Source organism: Ursus arctos, chromosome X, assembly GCF_023065955.2.
Source record: "Ursus arctos isolate Adak ecotype North America chromosome X, UrsArc2.0, whole genome shotgun sequence".
Taxonomy (NCBI): domain Eukaryota; kingdom Metazoa; phylum Chordata; class Mammalia; order Carnivora; family Ursidae; genus Ursus; species Ursus arctos.
The window spans coordinates 104,569,579-104,595,431 of NC_079873.1; the positions used below are offsets into that span (position 1 = coordinate 104,569,579).

The window sequence follows — 25,853 nt, forward strand, 5'->3', positions numbered from 1 at the left end:
CAGTTTTCTTTTTTTTACCCCAATGGGAATACAATTCTTTTATATTTTAATTAATCTCTTCTCTGTCCTATTTCCCCAAGTGCAAACTCACATGTGGGCTCACACACTTCTCTACACCTATATTCCCTTCTGAGGTTTTTGAAAGGGAAGTATTGTGGTTCTGCTGCTTGTCTGTTTTGCCTGGAGGGAAGCTCCAATTGACAGTTCTGAATTGGGTTCACACTTCTACTTGGTGGGGGGTGGAGGTGGCAGTTAGGTCATTAGGGAATCAATGTGGCTGAACACTTTCTTTTTAGTAGAGGGGGAATGACAACTTCTTTGATGTAATTTTTTAGCTCATTACTGTCCTCAGAGGTGGAATGTGAACAGACAGGATTGTGAAACCTTTATTTGGAGCCTGAACTAAGAAGACACACCCATAGGGATATAAAGGAGACAGACCACTTATTTTCTGTCTTGGAGCAGCTAGCCAGCATTACACATCAGCATGGTAATACATACCTCCTTTATCCTCCTATTCACTGCTCTTACCCTTTTGCTCTCTTTCTGTTCTCCTTTCTTCCTCTGCTCCTCCCCTTCCCTCTGAGCTTTCCTCTATTTCTCTGCTGGAAACCTTAAATAATAAAATATTGCTTTAGTCTTTCCTAAAACAACCACAGATCCAAAGCCTTGCAGCACTGTATTCCGGAGCCCCAGCACAGCCTCGTGCTCAGCACCAGGCAATGGTGAATCTAAAGCCAGCAAAGGGGGAGGGGAGGAGGGAAGAGAGAAGAGATAGGGAGAGGCGGGAGAAAGAGAGAGGGAGAGGGGGAGGAGAGAGAGGGAGAGGAGAGCGTGAGCGCGCGCAAGCTAGCGAGCAAACCGGAGAGACGAGAGAGGGACCAGGAGAGAGACCCAGAGAAAGAGAAGAGGAAGCCGAGCTCTGTGAGGACTCAATCTCCAACTTGTTTCAATTCATTCATCCTTCTCTTCTCTCTGCCTCGGGGAAGTGACTGTGGCGCTTGGTAAGGAACGTAGATGTCCCTCCTTCCCCCTCCCCCAAGCTCAGGTCTCCTTTAGCGATAGCATCTCTCCCCCGTACTGAGAGTCTCCTTGGGTTGGCCGGGGAGGCGAGACATGCTCTGCAGCTGTGATGCTATCCTGGGTTCCCCAGTGGGGCTGGTGGAAGCCCAGAGTTGGCATCTGGGCAGGGAGGCACTGGGGTGAAACCTGATTTGGGGAGGGGGGTTGTGATGTGTTGTATGCGCGATTTGCTTTATTGTCAGTGAATTGTTTTGTTCCTTTTTGGAAACAGGTCAGCCTTGACCTTGCAAATTGCTTGGGGGGCCTGCAGCTGCTGCAGAAAGCCACCCAGTGTCCCCTAGCCAGAGCAAACAGCACAGTCATGACCCCCCAGACAGCCCTAGGCACGGGGATGGGGTAATGGCTGGAGCTTCCTTTCTCCTTTAACTCTTTCTCTGCAGCTGTTTCTCATTGCTGGAATTGAGAAAGAGGGAGAATGCCATTTAGCCCTTTTCCCCATCTCCCTTTTACCTTTCCCAGATGCAACTGAGTGGAAAGTTGTAAATAACTGCTTCTTTTGAAAGCAGCTTGAGACCTCCCCCCTTCCTTTAAGGGGTTTATTATGGGGTTGGGCCTGAGTTCCTTTACAAACTTAGGCTTTTCTTGCTTCCAGGTGGGAAGCCCCATTGCCTGCCCACTTCCCGTTGTAGGTAGTTGAAGAGACAGGCTAGACCAGGGATTCAGATACCCTACCCCATCCCACTGGATGCATGGTATAAGTCCAGCTGTGTCCTTGAGAAGGAAGAAACACCTGATGGTTTGTCTGGAATTGGCTTTCCAGTTTGCTGGTTCTCTAATTGTGGCTGAGGGTAGCATAAGCAGGAGGACTGGGGGAGGGGCGGCTTTTGGATTTAGAGCAGGGTGAGAAGCCAGGATTCCTGCTGCGAATTGTATGGTTTATTGAGGATCAGCAGGTTCTGGACGTCTGGAGCTATGCAAGGACTGGCTGAAGCTGTTGTAGTATAGCCCTCTGAACTGGTAGGAGAAGAGATATGGTTGCTTGGTGGGGAGCTTCTTGAGTTAGCAACACTGCCATGCCCATGGTAGTAATTATTACATCAACAATACTAATTGCTAACATTGTTAAGTGCCTCGTATGTTTTGGATTTTAGGCTGAGGGTTTAATGTATATTCTTACACCATTACTATGAAGCAGATACTATGAAGCAGATATTATTATCCTTGGTTTACTGATGAGGAAACTGAAGCACAGAGAGGTTAAGTAACTGTCAAAGGTTACAGAGTAATTACATGTCCCAACTGGGAATTAAAACACAGGCAACCTGGTTCTAGAATGCATGGTCTTGACTATTAAGCACTACTGTCTCCTTGGGGAAAAATTTTGTGCCTTTGCTGGTCAGGCAAGTATAGGTGTGATAGGAAGGGTAACTGCTTGGCCAAAAAAAAAAAAAAAGTAGTAGCTAGCCTTTGTGTAGAGTAACAGGAACTTAGAGTGGGCATAGTGGCTGGCCATTGTGGAACCAAGCCTCACCTGGGTTTTCTGGAGAAGCTGCCCAAAAGGCTTTCCTTGGCCAGCCTGCTTTCCTTTGAAAAGGCCACCTGGAAAGACTTCACTTTTTCACTGTCATAGCTTTGTCTATCTCACATCCAGCAAAAGACTGCTTTGTTTCAGACCAAATCTTGCTCTTATTTTCTGAGAGCTTAGAGTCACCTTGTCCTGAAAATTTTAGAATATTAAAACCTTGGAACTGGAAGGTCATTAAGCTTTACTTCTCCACCCAGTTCTTCAATTTGTCCTAAGCGTTCAATTCATTGACTGATTTCTTTTTGATCTCCTTGCAGTGACAGAGAGCTCATTAGATGGCTCTTTTTATCTTTGAGCAATTCTGATTGCCAGAAAGTAATCCCCATTATAAGCCAAGGTCTGTCTCCCTGTAACTTGTATTCATTGCTGCTTTGGGACTAGCTGCAACAAATTTGCTTCTTCTTAATAATAGCTCTTCAGACAGTTGAAGACAGCAGTCATACCTCTCCCCTAAAAGCCTCAGATCTGACAAGATCACAAGTAAAGGATCATCGTTTGCCTCATTTTGGAAGCTAGACTTTATTAATATGACCCAGTATCTCATTCTCTTGTCAGTCACAAACTGAGCATACTGAGCTTTCTAAAACAGCCTTGATAGTGTATGTTCTCTTCCTTGGAAAAGCTTGCTATTTGGTATCAAGTGGACTCATGGGAACAAAGAAGCTCTCTTTTTTTCCCTGAAGACCAGAAATCAGTTAGTGCTAGTCCTTCTGAAGCCCCAGAATGTCCATATAGCAGCCAGACAATAGGCATATGGGAAGATTTGAGCAACAGGGATTAAGGACAATTATCATAAAGGGGACACTTGAAATAGTGGTGATTCAAGGTTCACACAGTATATGGAAGGTAGAAGAATAAATTCTTGTATCAGAAAATATCTCAGAAACAATGACATCATTGAGGGGATGGTGCAGAGTGAGACTGGGTGGAATAAGAGTGAGCAGCAGTGTGTTAGAGTGGAGAACTGACCTGGGTGTTAGGGAACTTGAGTTTTATTCCTAGCTCTGCTAATTTGTCAGTTACCTTGGACATCTGAGTCCCTCTCCACGGACCTCAGTTTTTCCTTCTAAAAACGATGATGAGGTGGATTGTATCACCAAGGGTCTTTCAGCTCCGTAATTCTCTATCTGAAGTAAATTATAAAATCTCAGGGTTGTAAGGCTTCAGAAATCATCTAGGCCAGTGCTTCTCCAACTTTAATGTGCAGAAAAATCTCCTGGGGATCTTGTTAAAATGCTAATTCTGACCCAGGGGGTCTGGGGGTACAACCTGAGATTTTCCATTTTAACAAACTACCAGGTAATCCTGAATCTGTTGTTCCAGTGCTTTTCAAACTACCTTGCTCAAAGACCAGTTTTTTAAAAATTTTCCAATCCATCATAGACTGTTACTTTAGTAAAATACATTATGAATTATTAGAAAATGAAAGAAAAGACTAAATATAAGCTAACATTTTTATTACTAGATTCAACAGACATAAAAATTATTTTTTAAATTCTATAATATTTTGTAAGTGATTATTTTCAATTTCTGCACCCAGGTCATTACTGCCTGGCAATAATAAGTTTGCAGACAGGCATTGATCTGTAGACCACACTTTGAACAGCACTAGTCTAGGCTACCAGTAATATAGGAGGCCCAGATTTCGCCCAGTTATAATTTCAAAGTCATTTTTGTCAAATGATTTTTCACCATCAGGTTAAATGTCTCCTTTGATGGAAAACTTAATATCTTTACTTGTTGTGACTGTCATAAAGGTTTTTTTAAGCTTTTATAAATGTGCCTCTTAGATTATATATTCCAAGGAAGTAAATTGTCACTCCAGTTTATTGTACTATCAGCTACTATCCGAGTGTGTGGCATAGAGTAGGTATTTAATAAATGTTCATTGAGTGAAGGAGCAAGTCACTTGGTGTTAGTTATGCCTTTTGGAGCCATACATTCATTAAACAAAGATAATTTTGGTTTCCATCCAGCATTTTGGAGGCAGTATTTATCTTATTTTGTAAATTTCTAATGCTGAATTTACCTGGAATCCCAATTTTGTTTTAAAGGAATTACAGCAAGCCAGGCAAAGATTTTATATGGCCTAAGTCCCAAGTCTTTACCTTTACAATTGTTCATCAGTTCAGTGGTTCAACATTTATTCAGTGATGTGGTTAAGCACCATGCAGATATTAAGCACCATGCAGATAATACAAGGGTGAGCAAAGCAGACATGGCCTTTGCTTACTTGGAACTTACAGTCTGATGGGGAAAAGGCCATAAAACAGATACACAACTGTTATTTCAGTCAGTAATAAATGCTATGAAGGAAAAGTATGAGGGTGGGGCTATGAAGGTATATAACAGAAAAAACTGATCTAGTGTGGAGTTTAAGAAAAGCTTCCTTGAGGAAGTGATATTAATGGTGAGTAGAGACATGGGGGTGGGGTGGGGTTATGGTGAGGGTGGAGCAGTTTTGTAGATGAAGAGAAGAGCATGCATGAAGACCAAAAGCTGGTGTGGCTGAAGTGGGCCATCATAAGGATTTTGATGTTTACTCCAGAAACACAGGGACTGATTGAATGCTTTTTTTTAATAATAATATTTTTTTATTATATTATGTTAGTCACCATACAGTACATCCCTGGTTTTTGATGCAAAGTTCCATGATTCATTAGTTGCGTATAACACCCAGTGCACCATGCAATACGTGCCCTCCTTACTACCCATCACCAGCCTATCCCATTCCCCCACCCCTCTCCCCTCTGAAACCCTCAGTATGGACTCTGAGAAACAAACTGATTGAAGGCTTTTTAAGCAGGATGACTGATATAGCCTAAACTGAATCCATTCAGTATAAGGTCACTAAATGCTATGAGCCAAAGGCCAGTGGGAGATACAGGCTGATTTAGGAATAGCCTCTGCTGTCCAAGATGACAAAGTCAAGTAAGAGAGAGAAGAAATATACAAACAGCTATAATTTTAGGAGAATGTAATCCACACACATAAAAGAAGGGCATGCAAGGAGATCAAACATAGCTTCCCAAAAGTGGCATTTCAACTGGGCTTCAAAGATTTAGCAAACTTTGGAGGTGCAGTCTGGTGTTCTAGGAAGAGTCCAGAAAAGCAGAGGACATGTATTAGGAACAGTGAGGAGCTTAGTTATGTTGGAGTAAAATGTATGGTAAAAGTGTGTAAGAGATATTTGCCAAAATAGGGAGAGAGCTTGGCTGTAAATAATATTAAATGCTAGCTTGGAGAATTAGAACTTTCTTCTACATGCAGTAGAGAGGCAACACCCTTAATTTATGGATGAGCTAACTGATCCTGAGATGAGGAGTCACTTGATTTGACTGACATCACACAGCCCAGCAAAAGGTACTGGGTACAGTTGAAAGAAATGTGGAATTGTAGCTCTCAATATAAGTCAACTGGAGAGAGTCATTTGAGAGTCATTGATACAGAGGCAGTACTTGAAGTGAAAAGAAGGGATCCAAAGATCTCTTCTTTGGGAAATGCTTATGCTTTAGGATATGGGAAAACAAAGATAAGCTTGTGTGAAGGCTACAGAGGAGAGGGCAGGTGTGTGAAAGGAACATTTGAAAATACAGTATTATGAAAGAGCCAAGAGTGGAGAGGTCTCATCCATTAGTTGGACAAATATTTATTGAATACATACCATTTACTGAACATGGAGAATATAATGGTGAGCAAAATAAACATGGTTGTTGCCACCTTTGGGCTCATGGTTTAGATTGTGAGATAGACCTTATTCTACAAACCATTGAATTATATACTTATACATTGTGATTAGTGTATAGAAGTAAATATACTGCTTTAAAAAAGAAGGCATGGTTACCATTATTAAACATTTCAGCAGGACTGTGTACTGACAAACAACACCCAGTTTCTAATAGTCCTCCCCATTATGATGCTCACAGTGCTTACTAAAAGACTGGATGATCATATCCATTTTGCTGTTGTTTGGCAGATGATAGTGCTGTAAGGAAAGGTAAGATTACCTCTAGTCTCATGTCCATAAAAGCACAGGTTTATTTGAAACCAGGTTATATGTCATGTTGCTTAACTGAAATTCTCAATGAGTCAGCACTCTTCCCAGATCTCCTTCATTCTCCCCATTCAACAAGTTAGAGAAAGACACACTTGATAAGAAAAAAATATGAAGAATTGGATGTTAAAAATCTCTCTGAAAATGAGATTTCAGATAGCCTAGTCTAGATTCTCGTCTTGGTTTGGATGCTGACTCAGTTTCTTGTGACAAATCACTTGTTTGAGCCTCTGTTTCCATAACTGTAAAATGAGGAGGGTTGCACTAGACCCAGCTAAAAGATTCTATAGTCTATGCTCTATTCTTTACTATATTCTCATGGTCCTGTGCTGGTAGTTCAGGCTCAGTCACTTATTTAAACAACACTAAGGATTTTATATGGAATTCTGAAGGTTGCTAATTTTGGTGGAAGTATTCATAGGGCTTAGAAGAGATCACAGGAATGAATGCCCTTTCCTTGTGCTATTCCTGAGATTGCTGAAATCATCACTGTTCTGAAAGCTAAGAAAATAACTGACTGTGTTCTAAAATCTGTAGTAACTCTGAGTACTGGGTGATATTTTCACCATGGCTGGTTTTAAAATGAACTAAGGGCACTGCAAAGAAAATGGTGCAGGATACTGTGGAACAGAGGCAAGGTGATTATCTCACATTCTGAAACGCAGTGGTCCAGTCTGTTCCTAGGGGGAAGATATATGGTAAAGGGAAATATTGGTTGGTAATATAAAAACATTTTTTATACTTAAAACATGATTTTAAAGGTATTGATGTTTGTACACAATATTTTCTCACTATACACAGAAGGAAGAATAAAAATCTTCAGGAAGTATATTTTGAAGGGTACTTTTTTCTGTTTAAAAATGATTTCTTAAAAGGAATCAAGTATTACATAGGTTTTTTGAAGGGAAGGGGAGGTGGATGGGGGTGGAATTATGTAAGTGATCATAGCATAAAATAACTTTTTTAAATAGTATGAGAGGAGCTCAGAAATAGAGTCTTTACCAATCATGTAATGGCAGTCTTATCAACCAGTACATATGGTCATTTATTTTCAGTGTGAATAGTTCCAGGAAAGTTTGCTTAATACCACTTGATAACTGTGATTGTTAGCAAGTTCTTCTTCATACTGAGTGACCTGAAATCTGTCTTCTGAATCCAACCCATGGGTTGCGAATGCTAATGTCTATTTCCTTGCCCTGTAATTAGCCATCCAAAAGTTTAAAGATAGTTTGTTCTTTTTATCTTTTCTCCAGTCCATATATTCCCAATCTTGAGCTCATATGACATGTATTTTGAGTATCTTCTATAGGAGACGTTGAACTTTGCAGTGTCACCCTTAATATATAACATCCAAAGCTGGACCCAGTATTCTAGGCATGGCTGTTTAGCAACACCATTTAAAAAATTTTGTACATTTATTAATCTTCCTTAAGATTGTAATATCTACTTCTATTTTTTCTATTTATAAAATGAAACAGGCTCATAATAGAAAATTTTTAAAAATGGAGAGAAAACACAAATCACCTCTCAATACCTTGTCCAAAGACAACTTGCTCTGCTTCCTCCCAAATGTGCTTCCATGTTTACATAATTTGGATCATACCTTATATGTACTATTTCATATCTGGCTTCTCCATTGTTATTGTACTGTAAGCATTTCACCGTGTCATTCACCAGCCTTCAGACAATTTTTAATGGCTTCATAATTTTCAGTTGTACAGTTTGTACCTACTTTAATTATTTAACAGATCCTGTATTAGTCATTTAAATTATTTTTAATTATAAGTTATCATGAATAGCCCTGCAATGTATAACTTTATGCATAAATCTTTGCTTCTTTAACCTCACCTCTTTTAGGTCTTTATTCAAATATTCAAATATTACCTCCATAAGATCTCCTTTAACAATTATCCATAAAAATGCAAACACTTCTCCTCCAGGAAAAGGCATTCCTGTGATCTCTTTTCTTGCTTTATTTTTTCTCCCTGATCTGTATCATAACCTAATAGTCGAGATATTTTCTAATTTATTGTCTGGATCTTTGTATTAAAATGTAAGCCCCTCGAGCACAGAGATTTTTCTTTACTTTGCATTCACTACTGTGTTTTCCAATACCTAGAGCAATGTATGATACGTTGTAGATTCTTACTAGTATTTGTTGAATAAATGATTTTCTTAAGATAGGTTTTTATAAGAGGCATTATTGGACCTAAGGATTAAATTTTATTAAAGGCTCTTGATATATGTGTGAAGTTGTCTCACTGTATAATATGGACAATTTCTTCTCATACACCTATACCAAAACTGGCTACTGTCATTCTTTTAAAATCTGCCAGTATAATAGAGGCTAAATGATATCTTACTCTTTTAATATGTTTCTTTTATTATACTGAGCATGAATATTGTTGTGGGTTTCTTGGTCACTTTTGTTCCCTATATGAACATATACTCATGACCTGTATAATTTTTCTATTGAGAACTTATATGTTTCTTATTCATTTGTATGGACAATATATACATTTAATAGACATCAGACCTTTCTTCTGTGGTATATGTGGAAAATATTTCCCAGGTTTGTGTTTTAAATGAACTTTTATACACAAATTAACATTTATGTAATTACATATATCTTTCCGTTTGTATTTTTTTTCCTTTTTTTAATGTTTTTTTATTATGTTAGTCCCCGTACGGTACATCCCTGGTTTCTGATGTAAAGTTCGATGATTCATTAGTTGCGTGTAACACCCAGTGCACCATGCAATCCATTTGTATTTTTTTCTGATGAATTCACGTGTAAGTTTTTCCCCACCCAAACTAGATAAGTGCTTAAATGGATTTTTTTTCATTTTTATTGCTTATATTTGTTTAATCCTTCCAGAATTTATTTTGGTGTGTGGTATGAGGTAATTTTCTAAGTTCTTTTCCCTTTCAATTTTTCACAACAGCAAATATTGAATAATTAATCTTTCCCCACTGCTCTGTGATGCCACATTTAATATGTGTAAATTGTTATATATATAGTAGATTCTCTTTGGGATTTATCTATTTTCCATATTTTGTAGCCTGATTCTTTCTGTCCTAGTTACAAAGTTTAAATATTTTTATAACTTTAAAATAATTTTTATTACCTCAGCTCTTCTACTTACCAGCTGTGTAGAATCTGACGCTCTATATGTCCATCTGTATAATAATATTTATGTTATGCTTTTCATTATTTCTGCTAACTTATTATGGCTGGTATACTGGGAAATTGCTATTTATAATTTAATTTCTATTTCTTTATTTTGCTCAAATTTATTATTATAAATTTGTCATTTCTTGTTTCTTTTTTTTAATTTTGAAGACTTTAAAATATTTAGAAACTCAGAAGCATCGGGGCGCCTGGGTGGCTCAGTCCTTAAGCGTTTGCCTTCGGCTCAAGGCGTGATCCTGGAGTTCTGGGGTCAAGCCCCAGGTCAGGCTCTTCTGCTGGGAGCCTGCTTCTTTCTCCCACTTCCCCTGCTTGTGTTCCCTCTCTCGCTGGCTGTCTCTCTCTCTCTGTCAAATAAATAAATAAAATCTTAAAAAAAAAAAGAAATTCAGAAGCATCTTAAACTATGAGCAAATAAATACATAAATACTGCTCAGAATGAACAAGTGTTGTTAGCATTTTGTCATTTCAGCTTCAGATATATTTAATGAAGTAAACAAAACATTACAGATAAACTTTACTTTCCCGCGTATAGCTCAGCTTTATTTCTCTTCACATCCTTCCAGAACACAAAACCTACAGCCACTCACACTTGCTTCTTTTTCTTTTAATTTCAGGGTAGTTAACATACACTATTATATTGATTTCAGGTGTACAGTATAGTGATTCACCACTTCCATACATCACCTGGTGCTCATCGTAAGTGTATTCTTTAATCCTCTTCACCTATTTCACCCATCCCCCTCCCCACCTCCTCTCTGGTGAGCATCAGTTTCTTCCCTATAATTGAGTCTGTTTCTTGATTCGTCTCTCTCTCTTTTCCCTTTGCTCATGTGTTATGTTTTTAAAATTCCACATATGAATGAAATCATATGGTATTTGTCTTTCTCTGAGTGACATTATTTCGCTTAGCATTATACTCTCTGGTTCTATCCATGTCAATGTAAATGGCAAGATTTCATTTTTTATGGCTGAATAATATTGCACTGTGTGCAACCTAACCACATCTTTATTTGTTCATCAGTCCATGGACACTGAACTGGCTGCTTCCATATCTTGGCTATTGTAAATAATGCTGCAATAAACATCGGGGTGCATGTATCCCTTTGAATTAGTGTTTTTGTATTCTTTGGGTAAATACCCACTAGTGTGATTGCTGGATCATAAGGTAGTTCTATGTTTAACTTTTTGAGGAACCTCCATACTGTTTTCCAGAGCGGCTGCACAGTTTCCATTCCCACCAACAGTTTAAGAGGGTTCCCCTTTCTCCAAATCCTCGCCAACATCTGTTGTTTCTTGTGTTGTTGATTTTAGCCATTCTGACAGGTGTGAGGTGACATCTCATTGTAGTTTTGATTTGCATTTCCCTGATGGTAAGTGATAATGCTTATCTTTTCATGTGTCTGGGCCATCTGGATGTCTTCTTTGGAGAAATGTCTGTTCATGTCTTCTGCCCATTTGTTAATTGGATTTTTTTTTTTTTTTTGGTGTTGAGTTTTATAAGTTCTTTATATATTCTGGATACCCTTTATCAGATATGTCATTTGCAAATATCTTCTCCCATTCTATAGATTGCCTTTTAGTTTTGTTGTTGTTTCCGATGTCAGAGAGGTTACTGACTATCCTCTCTTCTAGGATTTTTATGACTTCAGGTCTCACATTTAGGTCTTTCATCCATTTTGTCCAGTTTCATTCTTTTGCACATTGCTGTCCAGTTTTCCCAACACCATTTGTTGAAGAGACTGTCTTTTTTCCATTGGATATTATTCCTTGCTTTGTCAAAGATTAATTGGCCATACACCTGTGGATACATTTCTGGGTTTTCTATTCTGTTCTATTGATCTATGTGTCTGTTTTTGTGCCAGTACCATACTGTTTTGATCACTACAGCTTATTGTAATGTAACTTGAAGTCCAGAGTTGTGATGCCTCCATCTTTTCTTTTCTTTTCTTTTCTTTTCTTTTCTTTTCTTTTCTTATTATGTTCAATTAGCCAACATATAGTACATCACTAGTTTTTGATGTAGTGTTCAACGATTCATTAGTTGAATATAACACCTAGTGCTCATCACATCTTTGCTTTTCTTTTTCAGCGTTGCTGTGGCTATTCAGGGTCTTTTGTGCTCCCATACAGATTTTAAGATTGTTTATTCTAGTTCTGTGAAAAATGCTGTTGGTATTTTGATAGGGATTGCATTCATCTGTAGATTGCTTTAGGTAGTATAGACATTTTAACAGTATTTGTTCTTCCAATCCATAAGCATAGAATGTCTTTCCATACTTTTGTGTCATCTTCAATTTCTTTCATCATTGTTTTATAGTTTTCAGAGTACATGTCTTTCACCTCTTTGGTTAGGTTTATTCGTAGGTATTTTACTATTTTGAGTGCAATTATAAATGGGATTGTTTTCTTAATTCTTCTTTCTGCTGTTTCATTATCAGTGTATAGAAGTGCAACAGATTTGTCTAGATTGATTTTGTATCCTGGAACTTCACTGAATCATTTATCAGTTCTAGCAGTTTTTTGGTGGAGTCTTTTGGGTTTTCTATATACAGTATCATGTCATCTGCAAATAGTGAATGTTCTAATTCTTCCTTACCAATTTGGTTTCGTTTTATTTCTTTTTGTTGTCTGCTGTGGCTAGAAATTCCAGTACTATGGTGAATAAAATTGGTGAGAGTGGACTTCTTTGCCTTGTTCCTGACCTTCTGGGAAAAGCTTCCAGTTTTTTCCATTAAGGATGATATTAGCAGTGAGTTTTTCATAGATGGCCTTTATTATGTTGGGGTATGTTCCCTCTAAACCTATCATGTTGAGGGTTTTTATCATGAATAAATGTTGTACTTTGTCAGGTGCCCTTTATGCATCTATTGAAATGGTCATATAGTTCTTATCCTTTCTCTTATTAATGTGATGTATCACATTGATTGTTTCGTGAATACTGAATCACCCTGGCAACCCAGGAATAAATCCCCCTTGGTCATGGTGGATAATTTTTTAATGTATTTTTGAATTCAGTTTGCTAATATTTTGTGGAGGATTTTTGTCTGTATGTTGATCAGGGATATTGGCTTGTAGTTCTCTTTTTTAGTGGTGTCTTTATTTGTTTTTGGTGTCAGGGTAATGCTGGCCTCATGGAATGAATTTGGGAGTTTTCTTTCCTTTTCTGTATTTTGCAATAGTTTAAGAAGAATAGCTATTAAATCTTCTTTAAATATTTGGTAGAATCTGCTTATAAAGCCAGGCTTGTCCTGGACTTTTGTTTGTTGGGAGTTTTTGATTACTGCTTTAATTTCTTTGCTGGTTATCTGTCTGTTCAAATTTTCTAATTCCACTTTTTTTTTAAGTTTTGGTAGTTTATGTTTCTAAGAATTTAACCATTTCTTCTAGGTTGTCCAATTTGTTGGCATATAGCTTTTCATAATATTTTCTTAAGATTGTTTATTTCTGTGGTGTTGTTCATTATTTCTCCTCTATCATTTGTAATTTTGTTTATTTGAGTCCTTTCTCTTTTTTTCTTGGTAAGTCTGCCTAGAGGTTTGTCAATTTTGTTGAGTTTTTCAAAGAACCTGCTCCTTGTTTCATTGACCTGTTCAATTTTTTTTTTAGTTTCTAATCATTTATTTCTGCTCCAATCTTTATCATTTCTTTCATAGCTAGGTTAGTGGTCATGAAGTCCTTTAGTTTTTGTTTGACTAGGAAACTCTTTATGTCTCCTTCTATCCTGAATGAGAGCCTTGCCGGGTGGAGTATTCTTGGCTGTGGCTTTTTCCCATTTAGCACTTTGAGTATACCATGACACTCCCTTCTGTCTTGCAAAGTTTATTTTGAAAAATCTCCTGCTAGCCTTATGGGTTTTCCCTTGTAAGTTAATGACTTCTTTTGTCTTGCCGCTTTTAAACTTTTTTCTTTATCACAATATTTACAAATTTAATTGCATTATGTCTTGGTGTGGGTCTACTTTTATTAATTCTGTTGGGGGTTCTCTATGTCTCCTGGAATAGGATATTTATTTCCTTCCCCAGATTAGGGAAGTTTTCAACTATTATTTTGTCAAATTTTTGCCCCCTTTCCTCTTTTTCTGGGACTCCTATAATACAAATATTATTATGTTTGATGGAGACACTGAGTTCTTTAAGTCTATTCTTGTTTTGTTTTTTTCTCTCTCTTTTGTTCAGCTTGATTACTTTCCATTGCTCTGTCTTCTAGGTCACTAATTCATTCCTCTGCTTCTTGCATCCTACTGTTCATTCTATCAAACATATTTCTCATTTCATTTTTTGTGCCCTTTATCTCTGCTATGTTATTCCTTATCTCTGTGTTAAGTGTCTCTCTCATGTCTTCTACTCTTTTCTCAAGTCCAGTGATTATCCTTATGATCATTGTTTTAAATTCTCTATCAGGCATGTTACTTCTATCTTCTTTGCTCAGATTTCTGGCTGTGGCCTTATCCTGCTTTTTTCATTTGGGATAATTTTCTCTGTCTCTTCATTTTATATGACTCTCTGTGTCTGTTTCTCTGTGTTAAGAAAGTCAGCTGTGTCTTTTGCTCTTGAAAGTAGTGATTTTATTAAGAAGAGATCCTGGAGTGCCTTGCAGTGCAGTGTCCCCTGTTTACGAGAAACTGGCACTTCAAGAGAGTCTCCTATGTGTGTTGTTTACACCCTGCTATTGTGTCTGTCACTCTACCTTTTAGTGCAGTTGTCTGCACTCTCTCTGCCTGTTGTGGGCTGTGCTTGCTCTCTGTGGTGTTAGTGGGATCCAGGCAGGCCAGTTCTGAAGGGGTGTGCCCACTAGGAAAATTGGGAGCAGGGTGGCAGCATTAGCAATATTTGTGCTGGGCCACTGGTCCTATGCTGGATCACCTGAAACAATGTGGAAGCTGGGGGCTGCATGTAGGGTTGGCCAGGGGTGTGAGACTGGGCGTGGCATGCTACAGTGGCTGAGGGCTTGCAGCATGGCACATGGAGTTAGCTGTGGGTGAGCAACTGAGCGCTGTGTGCAAAGGAGGGTTGGGCATGTGCTCCATGGCTATGGGGGGTGTGTGATGGCAGCTGGGGGCTTGGGGTTGGGTGCAGTTCCCTCAGTGACTGGGCATGCATGGCTGGGCACAGCACAGTGGATGTGTGCAGTGCCTGATGGCAGCTGTGCACCCAGTGGTTGGGCAGGGTGCCTGCATGGCTTTAACAAAATTTGCCCTGAGCCAAGGGCTGAGTCTAGCAGGCTTGGAGTGGGGGAGTCCTCAGGAGAACTCATTCATGGGTGTGGTGCACTGCTAGCAGATTACATAGCAAGTGTTTATGCAGCCCCATTTCTGGGGAAGTGTCTCTGTGCTTATGCTGGGGACTGGGGAAGAAAATGGTGACTTCCAGGTCCCTTGTTTTTGAAGAAGGCCCCTAACATGCTCCAAAATTGGTGTAAACAAATCTGTCTCCTGTTTGCCCCAGGCATTGTATAAACTGCCATTTCTATTTTTGGTCATCTCTGCAGGCTGCTGTCCCTTTAAGGGCCACAACTCAGCTATCACTTGCCCTCTGGGCCCCGCCCAGTGCTATCAGCTGGCTTTTAAAGTTTCAGGCTTCAAGTCCCACTGGTTATACAAACTTACGGAATTCAGCCCCTCTGGTTTTTAAAGCCAAATGCTATGTGGATTAGTCTTCCCTATGTGACCTCCCTGGTGCGAGGGCCCATTTCTCTGCCCTCTCCATGCCCAGCTCTCTCCTTCCTGTGGGCAGCCTCCCTCTGCCTTTCTGATCCTCCCAATCTTTCAGATGCAGCTTCTTCTCTATATTTAGTTGTGGAGATTGTTCTGCCAGGCTTGGGATCACTCTCCAGTTTATTGACTTGGATGTGGATGAGATCTACTTGTAAATGTGGGACAGGGTGAGCTCAGGGTCCTTCTACTCTGCCATCGTCACAAGCTCCCACTATTTCAAAGAAAGTAATTGACTTTTGTATATTAACTTTGCATCTTGCCTTGTCTGTCTTTATTTTAGCCATTCTAGTGAGTGTGTACTGGTAGCTTATTGTAGTTTAATTTGCATATCCCTGTGACTAATGATACTGAACATCTTTTCATGTGCTTACTGGCCATCTGTACAGCATCTTTAGAGAAATGTCCGTTCAAATTGTTCATGCATTTTAAAATAGAGATATTTGTATTTCTGTTATTAAGTTGTAAGATAAATGTATATTACAATCCTTTAAAAGATAAGTATTTTGAAAAATATCTTCTCCCATTCTGTGATTGTCTTCATCTTCGCTGTGGAGTTTGTATTAATGACTTTTACCTTTTGTATTCTGAGAAGTCTTTGCTTTACTTAACTAGGTTCAAAATGATCTTCTCATTTGTTTTCTTCTAGAATTTTATAGTTTCAGTTCTTTGATTTATATCTTTGATGTAAATCTAGATGACTTTTTTCTTGGGGGCAAGGTAGTTCCAGGCCTATATATATTTTTTTCATATGGATGCCCAATTGTTCCAGCATTGTTTGTTGACAAGATTATCCCTTGCTCATTGAATTACTTTGGCACCTTTGTTCAAAATCAATTGACCATATATATGTAGGTCCATGTCTGGACTCTTTTCTGTCTGTGTAATTTCTGTGTATAACCTTGCAACATTACCACACTGTATCAATTACTGTAGTTCACTGATTCTCAACTGGGGCAATCCCCCTCCCTGGGGGGAGGGAACATTTGGCAATGTCTGGAGACATTTTTGATCATCACTACTAGAGACGAGTGCTACTGGCATCTAGTGGGTGGAGGCCAGGCAGCTACCACCCACAAAGTATTATCCAGCTCAAAATGTGAATAGCATTGAGGTTGTGAAACTCTGCTATAGAATTATTATTATTATTATTATTATTATTATTATTATTATTATTTAAGATTTTTATTTATTTGTCAGAGACAGAGAGAGAGCACAGACAGGGGGAGTAGCAGGCAGAGGGAGAAGCAGGACCCCACTGAGCAAGGAGCCCGAAGTAGGACTTGATCCCAGGACCCTGGGATCATGACCTGAGCCAAAGGCAGACGCTTCACCGATGGAGCCACTCAGGCTTCCCTCTGCTGTAAAATTATAGTAAATCTTGATATAAGGTATTATGGATCCTTCAGTTTTGTTCTTCATTAAAAAATATTTTGATTATTCTAGGTCCTTTGCATTTCCATATAAATTTTCTAATCAACTAACAAGTTCCCCCCTCCAAAAAAAAAATCCAGCTGAAAATTTTAATGGGACTGAAATAAATGTATACATTTATTTGGGGATAAATTGCATCTTAACAATCTTGAGTCTCCTGATATATGAACATGGTATAGTTTTGCATTATTTATTTCTTCTTTAAATTCTCTCAATGTTTTCATAGTTTTCAGTGTGTAGGTCTTGCCTATATTTTGTTATATTTATTCTAAGTATTACATTTTAGATGCTATTATAAATAGCATTTAAAAATTTCTTTTGAATGTATATTGTTTTTTCCTGCTTTGTCAAAGATTAGTTGCCCAAAGAGCCGAGGGTCCATTTCTGGGTTCTCTATTCTGTTCCATTGGTCTGTGTGTCTGTTTTTGTGCCAGTACCATGCTGTCTTTGTGATCACAGCTTTGTAGTATAGCTTGAAATCTGGCAACGTGATGCCCCCAGCTTTGTTTTTTCTTTTCAACAATTCCTTGGTGATTCGGGGCCTTTTCTGGTTCCCCACAAATTTAAGGGCTGTTTGTTCCAGTTCTTTGAAAAATGTCATTGGTATTTTGATCAGGATAGCATTGAAAGTGTAGATTGCTCTGGCTAGCATAGACATTTTAACTATGTTTATTCTTCTGATCCATGAGCATGGAATATTTTTCCATTTTTTTGTGTCTTCCTCAATGTCTTTCAAGAGTGATTTGTAGTTTCTAGAATATAGATCCTTTACGTCTCTGAATGTATATTGTTATATACAGCAATACAATTAATTTTTATGTATTGACTTTGTATCCTATGACCTTACAAAACTCACTAATTCTAGTAGCTTTTATTTTTTTTTTTTAGTTTGTTTGGCTTTTCTATGTAGATGATAATGTTGTCTAAAAACACATTTTTATTTCCTCTTTTCTAATTTGTATACTTCTCGTTTTGTTTTTGCTGTATTTGAACTGAATAGGGCCTGTAATACAATGTTGAATAGAAGTGGTTAGAGTAGATCTCCTTGCCTTGCTTCTGGTCTTATTGGGGAAAGTGTTCCATCTTTCACCACTCAATATGAAATCAATGTTAGATTTTTCTCACATGTCATTTATAAGTTTGAGGGAGTTGCCTTCTATCCAAAGTTTGCTGAGGGATTTTATCATGAACGTATGTGGGATTTTATCATGAACGTATGTTGGATTTTTTCAAATGCTTTTTCTGTATCTATTGAAATGATCTTTTTAAAAAGTCTGTTGATGTGCTGAATTACAGTGGTTTTTTTTCTGGTGTTGAACAACCTTTGCAGTCTCAAGACAAAACTCTACTTGGTTATAATGTATTGTCCTTGTTATGTATTTCTGGATTCCATTTACTCAAATTTCGTTAAAGTTTTTTGTCTGTGGGGCGCCTGGGTGGCTCAGCGGTTAAGCGTCTGCCTTCAGCTCAGGGCTTGATCCCGGCATTATGGGATCGAGCCCCACATCAGGCTCCTCCACTATGAGCCTGCTTCTTCCTCTCCTACTCCCCCTGCTTGTGTTCCCTCTCTCGCTGGCTGTCTCTATCTCTGTCGAATAAATAAATAAAATCTATAAAAAAAAAAAGTTTTTTGTTTGTATGTTCATTAGGAATATTGGCTTTTAATTTTCTTTTCTTAAATTTATTTTGTTATGGTAGTTATTCTGGTCTCATAAAGTGTGTTGGGTAGTGTTTCTTTCTCTTCTATTTTCTGGAAGAGTTTGTGTAGAATTAGTGTTGTTTCTTCATTAAGCACTTGGTAGAAATCACTATTGAAGCCATCTGGGCTTTTTGGAGTTTTTTTTGTTTGGAATTTTCTTTATGATCAAGGTTTAAACTATGAATTTAATTGATTTAATACATTAAGGTTTATTCAGATTATTTCTTCTTGAGAGTTGGCGATTATGTTTCAAGAAACTTGTTCATCTCATCTACATTATCTCCATAAATTTGTTCATTAATGTTTCCTTGCTTTCCTTGTAATGTTTGTAATATCTTTAGTGACATACTTGTCTTCATAACTGATAATGATAATTGTTATCTTCTTTCTTTTTCTGTATATCAGTCTGTGTAGAAATTTACTAATTTTATTCATCTTTTCAAGATTCCTGCTTTTTGGTTTCAGTGATTTTTAAAATTGTTTTCCTGTTTTCTCTTTCATTGAATTCTTCTGTCTTTATTGTTTCCTTTCTTCTGCTTCCTTTGGATTTAATTTGCTCTTCATCTTCAAGTTTCTTTTTTTAATCCCCTTTATCTATTTCACCTATCCCCCCACCCTGCTTCAATCTACATCTCCTCCAGCAACCATCAGTTTGTTCTCTGTACTTAAGAGTCTGTTTCTTGTTGTTGTCGTCTGTTTGTGTCTTTGTTCATTTATTTTTTAGGTTCTACAAATAAGTGAAATCATATGGTATTTGTCTTTCTCAGTCTGACTTATTTCATTTAGCATATTACTCTGTAGATCTATCTATGTTGTCACAAATAGCACAATATCTTTCTCTTCTATGGTTGAGTAATATTCCATTGTGTGTGTGTGTGTGTGTGTGTGTGTGTGTGTGTGTGTATCACATCCTTTTATTCATTCATCTACTGATGGGCACTTGGGTTGCATCTATATTTTGGCTATTGTAAATAATGTTGCAATAAACATAGGGGTGCATTTATTTTTTTAAATTAGTGTTTCATTTTCTTTGGGTAAATACCCAGTGGTAAAAGTATTGGATCATATGGTAGCTCTATTTTTAATTTTTTGAGGAACCTCCATATTGTTTTCCACAGTGGCTGCACCAATTTACATTCCCACCAGCAGTGCACAAGGGTTCCTCTCTCTCTACATCCTTGCCAACACTTGTTATTTCTTGTCTTTTTTATTTTAGCCATTCTGAGTGGTATAAGGAGATATTTCTCATTGTGGTTTTGATTTGCATTTCCCTGATGATGAGTGATGTTGAGCACATTTTCATGTGTCTGTTGGCCATCTGTATGTCTTCTTTGGAAAAATATCTATTCAGGTTCTCTGCCATTTTTAAAATCAGGTTGTTAGGGGTTTTTTTGGTGTTGAGTTGCATAAGTTCTTTATATATTTTGACTATTAACTCCTTATCAGATATATTATTTGCAAATATCTTCTCCCATTCAGTAGGTTGTCTTTTTGTTTTGCTGATGGTTTACTTCACTGTATAAAAGCTTTTTATTTTGATGTAGTCTCAATAGCTTATCTTTGCTTTTGTTTCCCTTGCCTTAGCAGACAAATCTAGAAAAATGTAGCTAAGGCTGATGTCAAAGAAATTACTGCCTATGTATTCTTCTAGGAATTTCATGGTTTCAGGTTTCATATTTAGGTCTTTAATCTAATTTGAGTTTATTTTTGTGTATGGTATAATAAAGTGGACCATTTTTATTCTTTTGCATGTAGCTGTCCAGTTTTCTCAGCACTATTTACTAAAGAGACTGTCTTTTTCCCATTCCATATTCTTGCCTCCTTTGTCATAGATCAATTGAACATATAATTGTGGATTTATTTCTGGGCTCTCTATTCTGTTCTATCAATCTACATGTTTATTTTTGTGCCCTAGTGTTGTTCTTTTTAACAAACCTTGGAGAAATATTTGACTTTGAACTCTATCCCCATATAATTTTGATAAATATCAAAACAAATTTTAAAAATCATAACAGAATATTATGAATTGCTTCAGGCCATTACATTCAAAAACAACTAAATGGATAAATTCTTATGAAAATAATAGAAGAAATAGCAAACTGGAAGACATAGAAAATTGAACCAGGAGCTTCAGCATTAAATGTTTCTATTAGACAAGAATCAATGATCTAAGATTCATACAAATCAGTGACCTAAGATTCTACCTAAGAAATCTAAGATTTAAAAACCATCTAAGAACTAATCAAGATCTAATAAACCTGAAAATGTAGAAATGAACCCATGCTTACATGGGTTAATTAATAAATTAATTAATCTATCGCTTTTTTTTAAGATTTTATTTATTTATTCGACAGAGATAGAGACAGCCAGCGAGAGAGGGAACACAAGCAGGGGGAGTGGGAGAGGAAGAAGCAGGCTCATAGCGGAGGAACCTGATGTGGGGCTCGATCCCAGAACGCCGGGATCATGCCCTGAGCCGAAGGCAGACGCTTAACCGCTGTGCCACCCAGGCGCCCCAATCTATCGCTTTTTATTTTTTATTATATTATGTTAGTCACCATACAGTATATCCTTAGTTTGTGATGTAATGTTCCATGATTCATTGTTTGCATATAACACCCAGTGCTCCATGCAGTATGTGCCCTCCTTAATACCCATCACCAGCCTATCCCAATCCCCCATCCCTCTCCCCTCTGAAGCCCTCAGTTTGTTTCCCAGAGTCCATAGTCTCTCATGTTTCCAACACTTTTATTAAAAAAGAAAAAGGAAAAAAAAAAAAAAAAGAACAGTAGTGCCCTGCCCTCTTCCCAGAAACAACCAATGTCAACCCTTTCAGGTAATTTTTACGTATTTATAACCTATCCCTAAATGACATGCTTATATTGATCCTGCTTAATTTTAAATGTTTAGGCACTATTTATTAAATTCCCACTCTGGAAGATAAAGATTTTGGTACTTTTAAAACCCCTTACTTGGACAATCTTCATACTCTGTTTAATTGCAGTGTAATATTGATTTAATTTTGTGTCATGACTATGTTAATGCCATTCATAGCTGAGCCAGATAATATATTGTATTCATTTTCTGTTGTCATTGTAACAAACTACCACAAACCTAGTGGCTTTAGAACAACACAAATTTATCTTCTTATAGTTCTGGAGGTTTTCCAGGGCTAAAATCAAGGTGTTGGCAAAGCTGTGTTCCTTTCTTGAGACTCTGGAGAAATATTAATTTCCTTGCCTTTTCCAGCATCTAGAGGCTACCCACCTCCATGGGTCTACTGTTTCTTGGTTGGTTGTTCCTGTTGAAGAGTGGAATATTAAAAACTGATTGGAAATGCTGAGTGAATAGGTAGATATGCTGAGGTTGTTTTGTTGAGAACTATGATGTCAATGTTTGTAGGTCCTTTCTTTTGGACTGAAAGGTTCAACAGAAATTAATATTCTAAATATCTCCCTTGAAGGGTACAGATTTAATTCCTTATATTATGAGTGATAAATAGGGTTGAAGAAGTCTTGTAAAATGTGCTTTTTTTTTTTTTTTTGGTCACATCTCCTTTTCTTTTTGTTGGTTTTTGAATTAAATTCTTTTACTGCCACTTTAGTGGGGTTTCAGTACAAAGCAGAAAAAAATGCTTATGTTCAATTGACTGTCTTTAACTGGGAAGGACCCTTAAGTTTTAAAAAATCTTGCAGTTTATAATTTCTTATATATTTCTTATAATTATTTTCTCTTTTGAAAGTCTGTAGGTGGTAAACTCTTAGTTTAGTATGTATACAAGTATCTTTCTTTTGCCACCATTATTATGATAGTTTAAATTAGTTAAAATTTCATATATACACACACACACATTCATACACATATACATATACATATGCACATACCATTATCACTTACCTATACTCATTATTTTCTACCTCTGGAACCACCATTAGGCTTTGTTGGAGCTTCTAAGTCTGTTCTCCAGGTCTCTTAACCTCTTTTTCATTTTATCAGTTCTGAGTCCAGTTCTTAGAAACATCTTAAAATTGAGAAGTTGTGGTCCATATATACAATGGAATATTACTCAGCTATCAGAAAGAATGATTTCTCAACATTTGCTGCAACATGGACGGCACTGGAGGAGATAATGCTAAGTGAAATAAGTCAAGCAGAGAAAGACAATTATCATATGGTTTCACTCATTTATGGAACATAAGAAGTAGGAAGATTGGTAGGAGAAGAAAGGGATAAAGAAAGAGGGGGTAATCAGAAGGGGGAATGAAGCATGAGAGACTATGGAATCTGAGAAACAAACTGAGGGCTTCAGAGGGGAGGGGGGTGGGGGAATGGGATAGACCGGTGATGGGTAGTAAGGAGGGCACGTATTGCATGGTGCACTGGGTGTTATACGCAACTGATGAATCATCGAACTTTACATCAAAAACAAGGGATGTACTGGATGGTGACTAACATAATATAATAAAAAAATTAAAAAAATTAAAATTAACTAATTATTTCTTTAGCTGTATCCAGTTCAGGGTTTATACTGTCTTTTGAGCTTTTGTTTCAGAGTCTTTAGTCTTGATTTATGGGATTTTTATTTTTTAATATACATATTTTCTGATTTGTATGTCTTTTTTATTTTATAATCCCTTGTTCTTCCTCTTCATAAGCTTATTCCTACAGTGTTTTGAGAATGTCAAACATTTGTTTTAAAGTCTTTTTCAAATTACTGTATTTCCCTAGGACTTTAACCTCACATTTCTTGAATTTATTATTTTTTCAAGATTTTTTTTGTAGGCTTGGAATTTTAACTTGCTGCAAGTTTACCTTAAATGAGAAAATTCAGTATCTTCTATACTCATCCCTTTCAGATTATGTTTTATTTGATCAGCTCCCCAGTTTAGAACAAGTTCTTATGTTGTCAGTTTGGGGCTTTTGTTCCATGAGGATACAAAAGGTCCAGTTTTTGAGCCAGTGGATAGTATGATGCAAGTCTCAGTTGCATAGCTATCTCTAATACTTCCTACCACTCTGGTAGCATCCCAGTTTCCAATCTCAGCTATGTGTACATATCGTAGAATTTTTCTTTTTTTTTTTTTTTTAAAGATCCTCATTTATTCATTTGACAGAGAGCCAGCGAGAGAGGGAACACAAGCAGGGGGAGTGGGAGAGGAAGAAGCAGGCTCCCAGCAGAGGAGCCTGATGTGGGGCTCGATCCCAGAACGCCGGGATCACACCCTGAGCCGAAGGCAGACACTTAACGGCTGCGCCACCCAGGCGCCCCTATATCGTAGAATTTTTCAAGTCATAATGTGCAGACAGAAAATCCTTGTTTCCTTTTCTGGTTTTCTTCAGTAATCTAACTTTGCTAATGTGCCACAATTCCCACAGAATTTGAACTCCTGGCTGCCTCTGGGTTTTTCCAAATAGGTAAGTGACTTTAGGTGACTCTATTGCTATGTTTATTTTTTTTGTTTGTTTCAGTTCCATGGACATATTTCTCTCTTCTACTCTTTTTAAAGCAATTGTGGTTGTATTTTTATTTTTAAAGTGTGTTTTATGACTTAGTTATCATTACTATAAAGTATTTTGTTTGGAGCTGAGGAGGAGATTTTTCCTATATGAACCTACAGTGCTAGCTTGACATAATGATACCTTGAGATTTCTAGATGGAAAGTAACTTTCCTTTTAAATAATGACTACTCACCATTTGAGGCCTTAGTTATAAAGAGTTCTCCTTAATTAGTTTTCCATGCTTAATCTGTGATCATGGATTCTAACATTTATATATCCGAGTATCGCTCTAGATTGTGAAGCAATGGAGGCATGGGTCTACACACTTTAGGTCAAACAGCAGGTGTTATTGACAATAAAGGCAAGAATATTCAACTTGCGTACAACTAGGGCTACAAACTGATAGCAGAGGAATTTTTGTAGGTCAAGTGGGCAGCAAAGGTTACCTAAGCAGGAGGGTCTTGTTGTGACAGGAGGAAGAGACAATAGTAGTATTAAAAAAAAGTTATGGTCACTAGGTTGATGTTGGAACTTGAAACAGAAATGGAGGAAATGGACAGGTAGCAACTAACCTTTGGGTAGAAGACAATGGTTTTCATTGGTTCAAGAAGGGTGAATGACCCAATGCAGGTTTTTCTATGGTCTTAGGTCATCTGTAAGGTGGGAAGGCATGGTGACAATGCATTAGAGATAGAGGAGGCTAATATGGCACTGACAGTGAGCAGCCAAATAGTAGGAGTTTAGACTGGAGAGATAGGATTTTGCTAATTATTAAAGGAACTTTTAGACCAAATTCAAGTGTTTATAGTCTTTTCCCAACTGCAGTAGGGAGGCTTTGAACGGTTTTAAGCAGAGGATTAAAATAATTTGATCTGCATTTCAATAGGTCCCGCAGGTTGCTGTTGAGGAATGAATTAATGCAGTTTAAAAGTAGAGTGAATGTAAGGGGGCCAATACCACTTTAATAGAGTGGTATATGGAGAGAGGGAGGGGGCAGGAGGGAGGGAGGGAGAAGGAAGGTGATTTTGAGAGATATATTGGAAGTAGATGGATAGGAATAGTAAATTGATTATTTAGCAAACACTAGGAAGTCCGACATGGCTGCACTTGTTCTTCTGATTGTGTTTCTTTGGTTAAATTTATTTCCTCCCAGTTTTTCTGACCTGTCTCATTCACTCATATATACTGTCACTCTTCTTCCCTCCCTTTTAATTCCATTGTTTCTTCTCTTTTAACCTTCAAGCTTCTGCTTTCTTTCACTGACACAAGCGCATGGCTGTATTTTTGTGCCTGAATCCTTTAATTAACCTCTCATTTTCTTTATTCTACTTCTACATTGGTGACTCATTAAGAGCATTCTTCAATTTTAGTAGTCTGTATTGCTTTCCCTCATTCCTTGCTTTCTTTCAATCCATCTTTCTCAGTTTTTAGCTGGGATTAGTTTGAGAAAGAAACTCTCTTGCTCTTGGAATGTGGGTGTATGCTTGCCAAATGTTTGCAAGAAGTATCTCATTGTTACAAGTGGCATTCCAGCAGCATTAACACCCAGGCAGAAAAAGTAGATAGTCTTAGAACTCATTCTCATCTTTACTCCAGGAATGATTTTCTCCTGCTTCCTGAGGGCCTGTTTAGCAATCTATAAATGATACAGTCTCT

General features: G+C 37.5%; 1 protein-coding gene across 1 annotated transcript in view; it reads left to right on the forward strand.

Annotated features, from left to right (window-relative positions):
- Positions 1-874: 874 nt before the first annotated feature.
- GABRA3 (gamma-aminobutyric acid type A receptor subunit alpha3) overlaps positions 875-25,853 on the forward strand; it is a 370,374-nt gene continuing 345,395 nt past the window's right edge. Inside the window, exon 1 of the mRNA XM_048213585.2 lies at positions 875-1,004. The gene's annotated coding sequence lies outside the window, so the exon portion shown is untranslated. The remainder of the gene's footprint in view (positions 1,005-25,853) is intronic.